The 15414-nt window shown below is 37.6% G+C and overlaps 1 protein-coding gene across 8 annotated transcripts in view; it reads left to right on the top strand.

The window, feature by feature from the left end:
* The window catches only part of PLEKHA5 (pleckstrin homology domain containing A5), a 163212-nt gene that overhangs the window by 55850 nt on the left and 91948 nt on the right, over positions 1-15414 (top strand). Inside the window, exon 1 of one of the 8 annotated variants that reach the window (XM_017736662.1) lies at positions 3955-3973. The exons of the other annotated variants lie outside the window; for them this stretch is intronic. The gene's annotated coding sequence lies outside the window, so the exon portion shown is untranslated. Of the gene's footprint in view, positions 1-3954; positions 3974-15414 lie in introns of those variants that run through there. 8 annotated transcript variants of the gene reach the window in all.

Raw genomic sequence — 15414 nt, 5'->3', positions numbered from 1 at the left:
TTAACATGGGATGGAAAGAAAAGCTGTAAACCAGGACAGTATTTTCAAGTAAGGTGCAAAAATAATTAGAAAATAACAAAAAAGAGAGAATATATGTTGCACAACAGAAACACTGAAAAAACATAGCACGGTCAAAACTATGAATAGAAACAAGAATGTAAATTACACTAGAGAAATAAGAGAAAAATTACTCATCTTTTGAACTTTACATATGTAATTTTTCCCCTGTGGTTGTCTAGACACAGATATATCCTTTTTCTTTGTTTTGTTTGAAAAAATGTTCTTTCCACTTGAATAGGTCAGCTGATAGATAAGACATAATAAGATAATGGCAGACAGATTTTAAATTGCTACCCATTTCTGGAGAATGTAGCTTTACAGAGAAATGGAAGAATTCTTATGTATCTGTGATGTAGTGTTTGAGAGAGACATCTTGAGGTATTACTTCTGGTAACTAAATCCAGGAAAGCTGCTTGTGTCATCATGCCAAGGCTGAGAAGAGAGCTGAAAAGAGCTCATGTGTAAGAGACATCATTGTGGAATTCTTTCTAGGATGCCAGAAAGTCTTGTGCAACTCAGGTGTATATAATTTACTGAAGAATTTATCATGTTAAGTTAAAAACATCAATTACATAAATCAAGGCTCTTAATAAAATCCTTAAAAAGCCTAGTTATAACCCTAAAAGTGCATCATATTTCATTCTGAAAGAGTGGCAAGTTTGATATTGAGACTGAAAATTAACTTAAATATACTGCTGAACACCCATGTTATTAAAATGAGCTGCTCTGCTGTCAGAGCAGGTGATCAGGGCTGTTCACGTGTGAATTGTTGTGAAGAAGGTGTTGGTAAGAAAGATGTTATAAAGTATTTACCACCTGATTTCTTGTTAAATACATTAAAAGGAGAAAACCCACTACCACCACTTCAGTCATTAGACATTTTCTAACTTAGCTTCTAACTGTCTGCAGAGAGTTTGCTGAAATTAGTTTGTATTCCTGCAACACTCTCTGAGGCTGATTGTCTTTGTAACACAGTGGTCTGGCATGGTTTTAGTGTCTTGTGTGGCAACAAAACTTTGGTTTGGATATATCAGTATAGAAACTCGAGAAAAATGTTTCAGCTTCCAGGGCTGTTTGATTTTAATCCCAGCTCTGTTGTGGTCAGAAGAACTATTTTCTAGAAGTCCTGTGTACAGGCTACATTTCCCTACTTATGTATTAATTCAATTATTTTTTTCTTTCAAGACATGTTTATTACATGGCAAATCAGCAAATTTATACTCACTGTAAAACTACCTTATCAAGTAGAACAGATCTTGAAACTCAAATTTATGTCACTGTAAAGGAACCCTTTCAAGGTCAGCAAGAGACTGCTTTGCAAGTGTTTTGCATTAGTTGTGGAATCAAAGCATTTTGGCTTTATGTGCTGCTCATAACCCCCTTGCGTTTTGTTATTGTGGCTACAATTTGTAGGTCATTAAAACAATAAAATACAGATTCATCAACAGAAAAACCAGGACTGTCCTAAAATTTCCTTACGCTTCTGTAAAGTTGGGCACTTGTCCAAGAAGTGCAGAGGGGGTTTCTTTCCATGAAAATTTGTCTTTTGGGGAAGAATATGCCCACAGAAATTTAACTTCAGAGCAGATTTTATGAACTTGTGAACTGTTGTCTAGCTCAAAGGAAATTCTCATAAGTTGTGCTCAGCTTGGTGGGAGTTTGGGAAGCAAAGGGGAATGAACTTGAAACAAGAGAACAGTGTTTACTTCAATTTTAATGGGTTTTATTAGTGGCTTCTTTATGCCCTTCATCTTCTATATGTGGAAACTGCAAACTCCTGATTAGGTACCTATGGATTTGTACAAGTCAATGGCATTTATTTCTTTATTTTGTTTTTAGAATGAAGCTAGAGCAAGCCTGTCTGGACATTTCTCACTCAAGAGGCAACTCTTATGTTCATGACACCTTGCATTTTAAAAATATGCTTTGATTCACCAGTCTGAATCTACATGGAAGTTCAGAGAGCAGTAACAAAGCAAATGATGAAAAGTTAGATGATGAAAGAATAAAAGCTTAGGTAAAAACGTGAAATACGATTTAATACTTCTTTCACTTGTTTCTTTAAAGTGCTCGCTAGCTGGCAAAGAAACAGTGGAATTCTTATCAAGAAGATGAATTTTCATCACTTGATGGTAGACTGCAGAATTCATCTGAATTTTGCAATGTGGATATATGTTGTAGCAAGGATGCTTTTTGTATGTATCGGTGTGAGAACATTAACTACCAAGGTATTATGTGATTAAAAATCAAGTGAATGCAGTTAATATGACATGATTATAAATAAACTACTTCTTATAGTGATGTAGTATTGTTTCTGGAATATGGAATGGGATGTTTCGGTGTGTTCATGAAATCAGGTTCAGCTGTGGCACAGCTCTGTTGTGCACCGTGACTTCTGGGTTTATGCCTGGAAGGAATTGCTGAAGTGAAAAGACTTCCTCTCATTTTGTGCGAAAAAAAAGGGCAAGGATTTATGTTAAAATAATTACCTTAATAAAGAGGATTTTTAAAGCATAGGAGTGCAGAGTGTAGGTCTTAGACTTCACAACTCTGTGTCTGAAATTGCAGATTCTCGTAGTAAATACGAGCATTTTTGCATAGATTGGAAAACCCAGTTTTTAAGTTACTTGTGGACATTAGTGAAACTTAAGAATAATGTCCTGCTTCTCTACCAACCGCTGTATTAACCAATATCCCCCATACTGGAAATAGAGGACTTGATATTAGAGTTTATTCCAAGTCTTTTTCTTACGCTCAGGTGTGGCACAGACCAGGAGGTGGGCTGTGCTTCTTTTTTATATAAGCATTCTTTAAAATACATCATTTATAAAGTAGCCTGCCTGGCTCTGCTTTCAGCTTGAATGATAAGCAGGAAAGCATTTTAAAAAACCAGAAGTGCCTGGGGCGCAGCTTTTTTCTTCTCACAAGAGGGAGAAAACTTAGTGTATTCATTTGAAAAAATGAATATACAATAAATATGGAAACAGGACTGTGAGACAGAGAAAACCAAAACACAGAAGACTTCTGTACCACTTGTCTGTGGGTGTATTAAAAGATGTTAATCTCCTGAGGGGAAAAGGTTTGAATATCTGGCTCACAGGATTTTTGCATGTGAATAACCTGACATCTGATATCCAAATAAATTGTTTCATTAAGAAGCTAAATGGTTTCTTTATGTATAAAGAGACTTTAAGTGGAGGTAAACATCTCTGGAACATAAATCAATTGCTAGACAGTTCTCAAGCCTTTCTTCTTGCCTCCCCCACCCTAAAAAAAAAAAATAAAAATTAATTAAAAAAAAATCCCTTGCCCAGAAATCAGCAGGTAGGATAATTCTTCAATCAATATGGAGACAATTCAGCAGATCTATTGTCTTTGTCTGATTTATGAATTGTGCTGCTGAGAGTTCAAATCATATCCTATCCAGGAAAGGTTTTCAATCTATTGCAGTGGCATCGTGTAATTACAGTGAAGCACATGATAATAGTGTTTAAGCCTCAGGATGCCCTGCAGGGAAGTAGTGCAAATAATTATCTGTGCATCAGCCCAGATTTAAAACAAAAAAAGAGAGAAAAAATCAATGCTGCTTGGTGGCTGAGTTTTGCGTATTCCAATTAATGATTTTAGATTTGACTTAAAGTTCTGAAATTGTTTGGAAGTAGGCCATCTCCTGCTGAGATGAAGCATCAGGCCATTTTAAATTAGACACTGAGCATGCTCTCTCAGGTCCCACTGTTTGAGATTTTGCAGTGTGTGTCTCGGTTCCCTGTTAGAAGAGCTGTCACTCAAGTGGAGTGGAGGAGAGCACAGCGTGCCCTTTTGTCATCCTTCTATCAGTGCACATATGATTCCTCTTGGAACTGGCAACTGGAGATGTGAGACAAGCCTGGCTGTTAGATCGCCAGTGTTTTTGGTGAGTTGGTATTCATCTCTTTCCTTTCTGATGCCTTTAGATATCTCAGATAAAACTCAGCTTCACACTTGTCTCTCTTCTCTAATAATGGTATCTGTTTGAAATGTCTCTGCTGTCCTTCACTTCAGTAAAATAATTCTGGTACGTGTGTATTAATTTCTTTACTGGGGAAGAATTGCTTTTTTAACAGGAATGCTGGGCTGGGCAGACAAATGGGCATATATCTTTTTTTCTTCTAACTATTCTAAATATAGCAACAGTTCTTCAACGATCGCTTCTCAGTCATTTTTCATTATGTTCTTTTAAACCAATTTTGGCTTAAGACCTGGATTATTTAGTGTATCTCATATTTTAGAGGGAGCTTGGGTAGTCTTGCAAAAGAGAATTGTATTTAAGACAATGCTGAAGGATATTTACAGTACTTGGTTTCCAGACAAATTGCTGAACAGGGTAAGTTAGGTGTTGTCATGTTAGTTTTACTGCTGTGTATGTATTTCCTTCTTTAACCGACTAAGGAATAGGAGAAGGTATTTCCTAGTTCTTTGTTATGACTGAGATTGGACACCTTGGTAAGATACAGTAGGAATTTCTGAGTAAATTTATAGTCCTTGTAGTAGTTAAGGTGAATGCTTGATACAGCTTAACATTTAATTAACTTCTAATTAACTGTGGGAAGGCAGGATTTATGATTCAAAGTATTATCAATGCTTAGTTCTTGCACTTGATTTAAAATCCTGTTTTCCTCCAAGAGCATCTGCAAGATACAACTTTTAAATTCTTTAATGCAAGGCATTTAACTTGTAGCAAAAAATCAGTTGACAATATATTTTTAAAACCTCTAAACTGGGGTTGTAAAAAGCAGGGAGCAAATTGATAAACTGACACCACCCACTTCCATTCCCAAAAAAAAGTTCACTTACCTGTGGGTGAATAAAGGTGATTTAATATCATGACTGAACTTCATGTGTATTTTAAGGTGTCGGTGCGACGCTGCTCATCACTGGATTGAGATTGGAGCTCTTAAAAGTAATGCATTCACAAATGTTTTGGGGTTGGGAGGGGAGCTTGTTTTTACAAGTGCATAGCCTTTATCCTGTTGTGATTGTGGATATAAACCTTAGTCTTTCGGATAAAAGATTTGAATTACAATGGGAAAAGCTGCTTGTCACTGAATTTGCTGAGTCCGACAAAAGAGATTTCTTGCCAAACATAACCCCTGTTAGGATTCCAGCTGACCTGATTTATAGGAGTAGAATCAATAAGCCCATGAGCTTCATCATGGCTCTGACACTCCTGGTTGGAGGAGGGACAGGATGGAGGGTGGTGTGTGTGAATCTTGAGTACCTGTACATGAGTTTGCTTGACCCCCTAATGCAGGGTTTCCAGGGAAAATGATGTAAATGGGTGCAGGAGTTAAGATTTTTGTTGAAGCCTGAGGATAATGCATTTAATTGAGGCCTTGTGGTGGCAAAGGGCTGTCATATCCCATCAGAAAAGCTGTGCTTTGGCTGCCAGAACGGGATTCTAGATTGCTGCTCTGACACATGATGAAAGAGAGGCAGCCAGGGGTAACTGCAGACCTGTGTTGTGCAAAATAAATCACTGTACTGCCTTGCTACCTTCAAAGCATGTTATTTCTAACACTGAGTTTTCATTCATAACTGGAACATGTTGTTTCATAATGGTGGTGCCTTCAGGTGCCATGAGCTGCGTCTCACAGAGATCTGGAAAATACTGTGAAGTTATACAGATTTACCATAGGCGAATTTCTGGATAAACAGCAGTCCTAGAGAACTTCAAACCTCTCAGGAAGTTGTATTTCACAGTTTTTGTAAAGGAACAGTTTTTAGTCTAAAGGAAAGCAGGAGTTTGCAAGTGTTCAACATCTCAAGCTATTTTTATAACCTTGATCGTGTCTATTTTACTCTTCAGGATAATGTTTATTCTTTCCTTTGAAATAAGTGCTGACTCGGGTTAGTTTGCCAAAAAGCTAAATTCTTCCATTATCATTACAAAGGTCAACTGAATTTTTTAGGTAAGGTACTGTCTCCTCTGCAGAGCTTCTCTTGTCTATACCCATTGTATTGAACACGCAGGTCCACCTTGGGTCATGGATAGCTTGTGGAAAAAAATCTGCCTTGTGTTTATGATCTTAATGGTGCTTGTGCATAAAGAGGTTATTTTAAGAACTCAGAAAACTTGACAACAATATACTGCCTTTTGTTTTGCTGCAGTTTTACTCTGTGCTAGTTTTGTTGATTTCTTTACATTTCTAGATGTGTGTGTGCATATATATATATACACACACACACAGAGAACATGCAGAGAGGGAGGATGAATGTGTGTAAGGGCTGCTGGCTGAACAAGATTATTCAAAATGCATTTAAATTACTCTGAATTGAGAACTGAAATTTAATAAAATTATGCTTTTCCATGTTAAAGAATGTTATGATTCAGTCATTTTAGACATGCCAGCCGTTATTAGGATTTTCTTCTATTTTATTGTAGATCAGTATATTGTAACTCACAATAAAATACCAGAGTGGAAGATCTATGTTCCTAGGACTCCACTATGTCGATTTTCTGATTTTTAGAAACTGGAGGTCTCTGGAAGGATCTTTGAGGAACTCGCTCATGTGACTGGAAATATGAGGCATGTAATTCAACCTGTTGAGTTATTTTTCAAGAGGATGAAAAAATTAATTTTGTTTTTCACATGAATAAAAAGCTACTGACTTGTGTGGCTCTTTTTGGCCAGGAGAGCAGTGAGAATGTGGTGGCGGTGGCTTTAGTCATTTTGAGGGAGCACCACTGCTGAAATAATGTTTAAATAAACTTCTTGCTTGAATTTCATAAATATAATTGTTTGTACAGGGGGGAAAAAAAGTCAGTTAAGGATGTGGGGTGAAGGGGAACCTTTCTATATGTATCACCTTAGCTGCCTTCCAACTTTTTTGAATTATTAAAATCTTTTTGGACAGTGAAGGCTCAGTCTTTTCCATTCACATTGTGTTCTAAATGAAGGATTTTACTACTGCTGACAATTGCACATACTCAGTTGGTATGCCAGATGGAGAGCCTGTGACAATTTTAGGCTGAAGGTTGTGTCTAAAAACCTTGTCAGCATTCTGCATCAGATCTTGACCTATTTTAGACAGTTTGCTACAATCTGATACTGCCATTTATTAGTTTTTTTTTTTTTTAATAGAGTGGAGGAAGGACTGGAGCTATGTTTCACAAGCATGAGCTAAATTTACTTTTCCAAATGAAAAAGAAAATGCACACCAGTACTCATTTAAAATAATTGGCTCAAATGTCAGCATTGAGTGTGAGATTTTATGGAAAAGTAAAGAAGGCATTGTTAGTTCTGTCTGTATGTGTCTAGTGTAAGTTAAGAAACGGCTTTGTTAAAGTGAAAACGTAAGATATTTGGGATTTTTTATTTTTAAAAACTTTGGCTTTTTTTTGTACCAAGAGAGTAGAAATAATGAGTTGGCTAAGTCCTTGCTGAATGAGCTAAGAATTGTCTACTTTTTCAATACACTGAGGTTTAAACTGGGTATTAAACACAGTCCTGTGAATGTTGGCAGATTTTTGCCATGAATACACTAGGTCATTGAAATTCAGTAGTGAATAGATATTTATCAGGAATAACTGTCAGAGAAAATTTAGCAAGTGATTTTGTATAAAGGGGTTGTTTGGAGCTTTAAATTTCATAAAAGATGACCAAGAGTAAAACATTCCTTTTTAGAGATCAGAAGTTCCATCCCCCCCCCCAAGAAGCATAGGGCAGAGAAAAGGGGAAAAACAGAAAGAAAAAGAAAGTACAGGAATGTTCTTCAAAGTGGTACATGAGTTTTAATTTTTTCAATGTGTGTCCAGTACAACATGACTTTCCTTATGTTTATGCTGCATGCATCCATATTTTAAAATGTTTTCAGGATATTCAGTCTTAGCACATTTCAGTGCTGTGGTGGGGAGACAATGGTTTAGTATTTAAACATGTCAAAGGCTGTAAGAAAACTGGAATTGCTTTGTGCTTTCCTTTAACTAATCTGATTTTATTGGAAGCACATGCCGTACAGTCACTTAGTTTTTTCTAAGCCAATCAAAACTTGATGCTCTTTCAAAGTATGACCATTGAGGAGAAAAGAAAGGAAATGTTAATTATTATGTACTTCAGGCTGCTTGAAGGGACTTGTGTGCAATTCATATCTTGCCCAAAAACCTCAAATATCAAAAGGTTTCCGTGTTTTATACTTCCCTGTTTATATAGGAATTATTAACTTAATCAGAATTTCAGTATTTTTAGTCTTTAAAATTTATTCCCTAATTTGTCTGTCTGTCTTTATATTTCAGATGGTCCCTTTGCCTCTTTTGCCGTAATATATATAATAATGTGTACGGGGATTTTTTTCCAGGGAATTATAGAGGTATCATAACCATATTGGTAGAAAATCTGTCATTTACATGAAAATTAGCATATGGGCAGCTGAATAAAAGTCTTTTAATCAGTGAAAACATGGTGTTTGGTGACAAAACTGAGTAACATCTTTAGTGGGAGGACCTGCACAGTTTTCATGGAACAGCATTTGCTATGGAGTGTTTTTTACTGAGGTCCCTTTAAGTGTGATCCATGATTTAGTTAAAAACAAGACCAGCAAAATGGCTTTATTGCATTATTTTAAATGGACAGTTCTTTTTGACAAGGTGTGTTCAGCTTATTGTGGAGGTTTTTGAGGGGAAACAAGAAATATGAAGAAGTTTCCAGAGCTGTCATTAAAACGCAGGATATCAATACAAGTCTTAACAATTTTACTCGATAGAAATTTGTCTGATACGAGACATTGTATCTGGCAAATCTATGTTAGACCTCCTCTTTCTTTTTTTTACTGTTCTGAGAAATAGGATGATTTTTTTTTTTTTCCCCTCTTGGAGAAAATAGCCCGAGCCATCAAGGTTGTCATAGCAGAGAAGGAGAGGCAAGACTTAAACGCCAGTTTTGGTAATACCATCTGTTTCAGCCCACTCTGCCCAGTGCATTTGTTCTCTCTATGAGCAAAGACAAGACAGATATCCTTAGTAGCCCTCACACTGAGGCTGTCAAAATAAGTTCTTTAGTGCTGCCTCTGAAAGCGTCTCCAAGTATAGTGTGGTTCCGGCCGTGATGTGCTTCCTGCAGGAGCAGCTGGATTTAATTTCTGACTGCCTGGATGATCAGAATAGGTTGAGAATGTTCCCCACAACCTTCCATTGCAGCATTAGTATCTCACAGTTGTACTTAGTTGCTTTCACGACGGGGAGTACTTTATATCATGGTAGTACAAATTGGAAATAGAAACAAGAGGTTTACTTAACCAGGATCATAGGGGAAGCCTGGTGAAGCAGAAAGCGAAGCCAAAGGGCACATCCCTGATGCAATTAGCTTGATGATGACTGTCAGTCAAATACCACTGAAATGCATGTCAGTGCAAAGCTGCACCTGGCCCCATAGGAAGAAAAGCCAAATAGCCCCAGAGAAACTTCTTGCTCATGAAGCTGGATTGGTTTTAATATCTTAGCTACCAGCTTTGTGTTATTCCATTTAGAAATTCCAGTGAACTCACAGTCCAGTCTGTTCTAGTATCTTACCATTGCACTCCCCTGTAACAAAGTTTAAGATCCTTAATTCATCAGCTCAGGGCCCTGAGCACCAAGATATTCTTGTCTCGTTGTGTCCTGTAATGATTCACATTCACAGGATAGATTCAGATTGATAATTTCATCCACTGGATGCAGTTTTTTATTTCATTACCTTGTCTATGTTGAAACCAAGTAAGAACAGTTTAGATTTTGTTGAGACAGGACTATTAAATACATTAATCAGTGCGGGACTTCAACAGAATTATTTTTTATTCCTTCATTTTATGTTATAATGACATGTCTCGTAGTGCAGCGATGTGTCATTTTCTGACAGCTGTGTTGAAGCGATATTGAGAGACTCTGACTGCATTCCCCTTCTCCATTTTCATGCAAAAATTTGTGAAAACTTCTGCACCTATGTGAAGCTGGAGCAAAGAGAACTATGTGAAAAAGTAATAAAACATCAGTCAAGAGAAGAGAAGCTAAGAAATGTCAGAGTCAGTGCAGTGTGAGTGCATGGGGTGTGTCCATACCTGTATGTGTAAGTCTAGCCACTGCTTTACACTAACCACAACCATGTTGTAGTTTCTCTAACACTTCTAGATGTTCTGATCCAGGAAGCTCTTTAGCTTCCCAGGCTCAATTTTTTGTCTCTTGCCTCCACAGTTTTATATAAAAGATTAAATGAGAATTGTAGAGCCGTTTTCTTGAAAGACATTAGAAGAAAAACACTTTTAACAGTTTTAAAATGTTTCCAGCTGGTTCCCTGCAAAGCTCTGATATCCCTGTGGCATTGAGGAAAAGTTTACAATTTGAACACTGGACCCTTCTTCACTGAAAAGCATTTCAGTGTCTGCAAATAGTCTACACTTGCTTTACTTTTAACTTGTGGACCCTCATGCACACACCAGTACCATTCTTACTGATAAAAATGTAGACACTGTGACTGGTGAATACACTTCCACTTCTCTGCAGCTTTGTCATATTGAATGAACATAGAAGAATAATTCTTTATTGAAGAATTACAGTAACAAGGAATAATAATCAGTGAGAAAGTCCCTACTGTTCTTTATCTAGGAAATAAATTAGTTGAAGACAATGGATTCCTTTGCTGATTCTGTTGACACCACACTCCTTGCTCTAGAGGCAGAAATTATAATTTACAGGTTTCAAGTTATTTATCAATAATTTTGTCATGTCATCTGTCTTAGAAACAAATACACCAATATGTAGAGCAGAGAAGCTTATAACTTCTAACTAGATGTTTTTTCAGTGTATCAAGTCAAGTCCTTTATGACACTCGAGATGGTTACCAGTAATTCTGTTTCTGTCAAAACATTAAATTCATGTGTTCTGACAGGCAGTATCCAATAGATGTGGATCATCAGAATTCACTCTGTGAAGAGCTGAACTGTTTGTAATCTGAATCTTGTTATAATTATTGGGGGAAAATACGTCTTCTCAAGCTTGAGTAGTGAACAGTGAATATTTGATGTCCTGATTATTTTTGAGATAGCAAAATGACTGACCTAACCTGACTGGAATGTACTTTTGGAAACCATGCCAGTGAAGCTAAACTGCTGTGCACTGGTATGAATATTTGCAAAATCATTAAAAGACAGTGGAGAAAAATCCTTAGAAAGCTGCTTGTCATACTGTCATCTTAATCCTCAGGGAAAGTCTGCAAAATACATTTGAAAGACAAGCATGGAAATGAAATTCAGGAATCTGTTAGGTCTTAAAACTCATGAACTCAGTGGTTTTAAACCACATCATTCTCTTGACCACTTCAGCCAATCCCACTGGTTTAGCACCTTCCTTTTTAGGGAGAGAAAACAGAAAGAATAATATAAAATGAAATTAACAAGTCTTGCTCCCCTCTGTTGGACTCTAAAACTCCAGTCTTCTCGTTGGTGTGATGAACACACCTAATTTCAGCTCTGCATGGTGGTTTTCAGCTTTCCTGACTCAAAGAGCAGCGCTGCCTTTAGGTTCAAGCAAAGGCTCTGCTTGTCACTCATTTCCAGCGCAGTCCATGGATGTAATGAAAGGTCCTTGTGTAAACCTTGCCTTGCTGGCTTCAGTGCAGCCTGTACTAATGCTAATATCAACATTTGGCATCATTACTTCGTGTGGATAGCGCTTATTTCACTGACTTACTTCACTTATTTCAGTGAGAGTTCGCTGTTTAGTTCCTCAGAATAAATAAAGGATGTGATGTCTGGCTGGAATGGCTTTGTCACAGTCCAAGGGCTTTAGCTTAATAGCACTTAAGAAACTTGAAGTATGCAAAAGTAATGCAGGCTGTTATTTCTCTGGTTTAGAAGTAAAGGAATCCTTGGAAATAAGAGGAAAAGCTCCAGAATAGAAGTTCTTTAGGTGCAGTTTAAACCATATTAATTGCAATATCATTTGGGGCTTCTCTAACCTATTAGATAGCTTTGAGTTTTTGTAAACACTGCACATTTAAATATATTTAAAAGTAGTACAGCCTATAGGTGATTTTCAATACCTGTGTTGGAAAGTTTTTGGGCTGCATAAAACCTCAGGAAAATTTTAGAATTAAGTTTTAGGGTAACTTTATCAAGTTATATTTGCATTCACTGGTTCAATTTGGACCGGTGAGTTTCAGTAAATGATTTTCCTTAATACGGTGTTTAAAGTCTTGTGGTAATGTTTTAGACCTTCAAATGTGGGTTCAGTGTCTCACCTCATTCAGTGCATGAAATTAAAAAAAAAGCCCTGGGGTTCTTTTCTTATCATTCCTTACTGAATGCAGCTGTTAAATTATCACAGGTGCCACTAATACAAGCCAAAAAATATTTCAAATAACGTAATTTTGCAGTCGGTCTTTAAATATAGAAGAGTATTTACTGTACCTAAGTATATATCCTCAAATTACACTGTCGGAATTATTTTTTCAATACTCATTTGGTTAGTCTTTCAGGAAATAAGTTTTCTTATTATGCTCACTTTTTAAAAAACTATTCGAGGCTTAAAAGAAGGAAAACATTAGAAGGCTGATAAGTATATAATAGGCAAGTGATGTCTGTGTGGCAGCACCTTTCTGTGACGTTTTTGTTTGAACAGAAGATTGTTATTAATACTTGTATCAAAAATATTTTTCTTTTTAAAGGTGGTTTTTTTTTCTCTATCGTAACCCAAGAAAATTGCTGTCAATTTCAGGAGTATAGATTAATTTTAAATGTTACCATTATCAACTACGTTATATATATCAATTCCTAAAACTTTTTTTGCACAAATAAAGATAAATGTTGATTTAGACTGTTGTTTACTTTTTGTAGAACAAAAATCCTTTGCATACTGGAAATTTTGGGTTTGAAGAACCTCGGAGAACAGTGCTGTGTAAGCAAGTGATGCTGCTTCAGTGGCCTCCTTGTGGATTTTATTTGGGTTTTTGCCACTGGGGGGAGCAGAAGACTGTCACAGGCTTCAGGGAATGGAATCAGTGTCTTCCATCTCAGAAGACTCAGGCCTTAGTGTTGAGTTGTGGGAGACTGTGGGTCCTTCGTGTCTGGCACATGCTTGAAGACCTGTTTTACAGTGAATAAAATTCCTAGATAATCAGGTTTCTCACTTGCTCTTTTCTGAAGAGTTGCGTTCTGGATTAAACATGAAGTGTATTTTAGAAAAGCAAAGGAAGGAGATAAGGGGGTTTAGAAAAAGGAGGGAGAGGGACTTACACAGACAGGTGGTGACAAGATAAAGGGCAATGTTTTTAAACTGAAAGAGGCAGGTTTAGATTGAGTATTAGGAAGAAATTCTTTACTGTGAGGGTGGGGACGCCCTGGCACAGGCTGCCCAGAGAAGCTGTGGCTGCCCCATCCCTGGAAGTGTTCAAGGCCAGGTTGGATGGGGCTCTGAGCAACCTGGTACCAGTGGAAGGTGTCACTGCTCATGGCAGGGGGTTGAGATGAGATGATCTTTAAAGTTCTTTCCAACCCAGACCATTCTGTAATTGTGTGAAGAGTAGATTCTGACTGGTGTTGATTTAAGCAGTGAGCTGAAATTTCCTGAAATGTTTTGTTTCAATGGCAGCTCCTGCAGCACGAAAGTAGAGTGTCACTACATCACTGCATTGGGGTGCAGTTTGCTTTAACAGAAGATGCTTTAGCTGAGAAATCTATATATGTTTTTAAAATTAATGTAGTCTTTAACCAGATACTTGCTTTAATCCTGGTCTTTCAGCAGTAAATCTAAAAATGCTGTTCCCTTCCTTTGAAAGCATTGGGAAGGAGGAAACATTCACTTTGTTTCTTTTCATTTCAAAGGCATAGAATCAAAGGCTGTATATAAACTCTAAACATGTTATTCTAGACAGACTACAACTCTAAATGCTGACTGGTTATTCCCAAGCTCATTTCAGGTTCTCTGTCAGTGTCTTTGTCTGTCACTGTAATTGGAAACAAGTGCCCCATGGGCTGTTGAGGCCTTGCCTTCCCTGCTAAGGTTGCTGGACTGGTAATGTTCATGCTGCATGCAGTTTCTATTACATGTCTTTAACTTCTTTGATGTTTGGGACAAGACAAGACATTCCTGTTGCAAGCCAAGTTTGGGTTTTCCCTTTGGGAAAACTTGTTCTGTCTGTACTGTCAACAGCAAGCAGTCAGAATTCCTGCTTCAAAATTCATCATCATTTTTGCTCATGGTGTATACAGCTTAAACTAAGCAGAGCAAGCTTAAAGAAATGTTTGGGTAACACTTCAGTGCTCTCAGTCATAGATTTACAGCAGGGTTGTGGATACAGCAGAAATATCAGATGGCAGCTCCCAGTAGATCCTGGAGCATACCAGCAACCTGGACCAGTGATGTGTTTCTGTGCCGGTTTGGCCAAATTTAGAAATGTATCCTCTGAGAGAAGGCAGGTTATAAACCACCCCTCCCCCACCAGGTTCGGGGAAGAAAAGAAACTTTTTCCTCGAAGGAAAGTGAAAGAGATAAAAGCTATTTATTTAACAAACACACAGGGAAAGGATAGTGCTGCTAAATAATAAAACCTCTCACTGTGGAGAAAAACCTGGGAAAATGTTAAGAGTCCTCACTTTGGTCTCCCTCCTCCTCGGAGCTGGGACTTGGCCCAGGGCCAGGCCCTCTGTGCTCAGTGGAAAGTCCTCCTGATGTGCTCTGCTATTGAAGCAATCCAGCAGAAAAAGGGATAAAAATCCGAAATTCCAGGAAAACCAAAGTTCAACTCTCTGGAGGAAAGAAACCAAAAAACTGCTGAACAAGCCATCAGGGTGCTTTCTCCGCTCCTCTCCCACCGCAGCAGAACACAGAAGCACCCCCCCCCAAAAAAAAATGCCAAGAACGAGAGTGTGTTATCTCTGCATCCTTGAGGGCTTTTTTTCTTCTCTCTCCACTCAGGCTCAGTTTAAAAGCATAGAAAGGTGTATATACTAATTTCTGGGCCTTGTGCAGCGATAGGGAATACAACATCAAGTCACCCCAAGACAGTTTCCTATGGGGTCATTTGTTGTTCCACCTCCTGTTCTTTTGTTTTGACAGATAAAAGCTGCCTTGAGACCCTTACCCTTCCTAGGTTGCTTTTTGTTGTTTTTTATTTTAATATGACATTCACTTATAAATTATTTTTTGACTGATGCTTGAAAGAGCCATGGATTCTTATTCTAGGAACATAAACAGCTGACGGTGCTGAGTGAGCTGACAGATGTCACCATGAGAGTAATTTCTATCAACATGGATAACCCTGATGACTGGAAAAAGACAAACATTACTGTGTTGAAAGAAAAAAAAAAGGCAAGAAAGAGAATCCAGGGAACTAACACTGGCCAGCTTCA

The sequence above is a fragment of the Corvus brachyrhynchos genome, unplaced genomic scaffold, assembly GCF_000691975.1.
Source record: "Corvus brachyrhynchos isolate BGI_N302 unplaced genomic scaffold, ASM69197v1 scaffold246, whole genome shotgun sequence".
NCBI classification, from domain to species: Eukaryota; Metazoa; Chordata; class Aves; order Passeriformes; family Corvidae; genus Corvus; species Corvus brachyrhynchos.
This window is presented reverse-complemented; position numbering and strand designations above follow the sequence as displayed.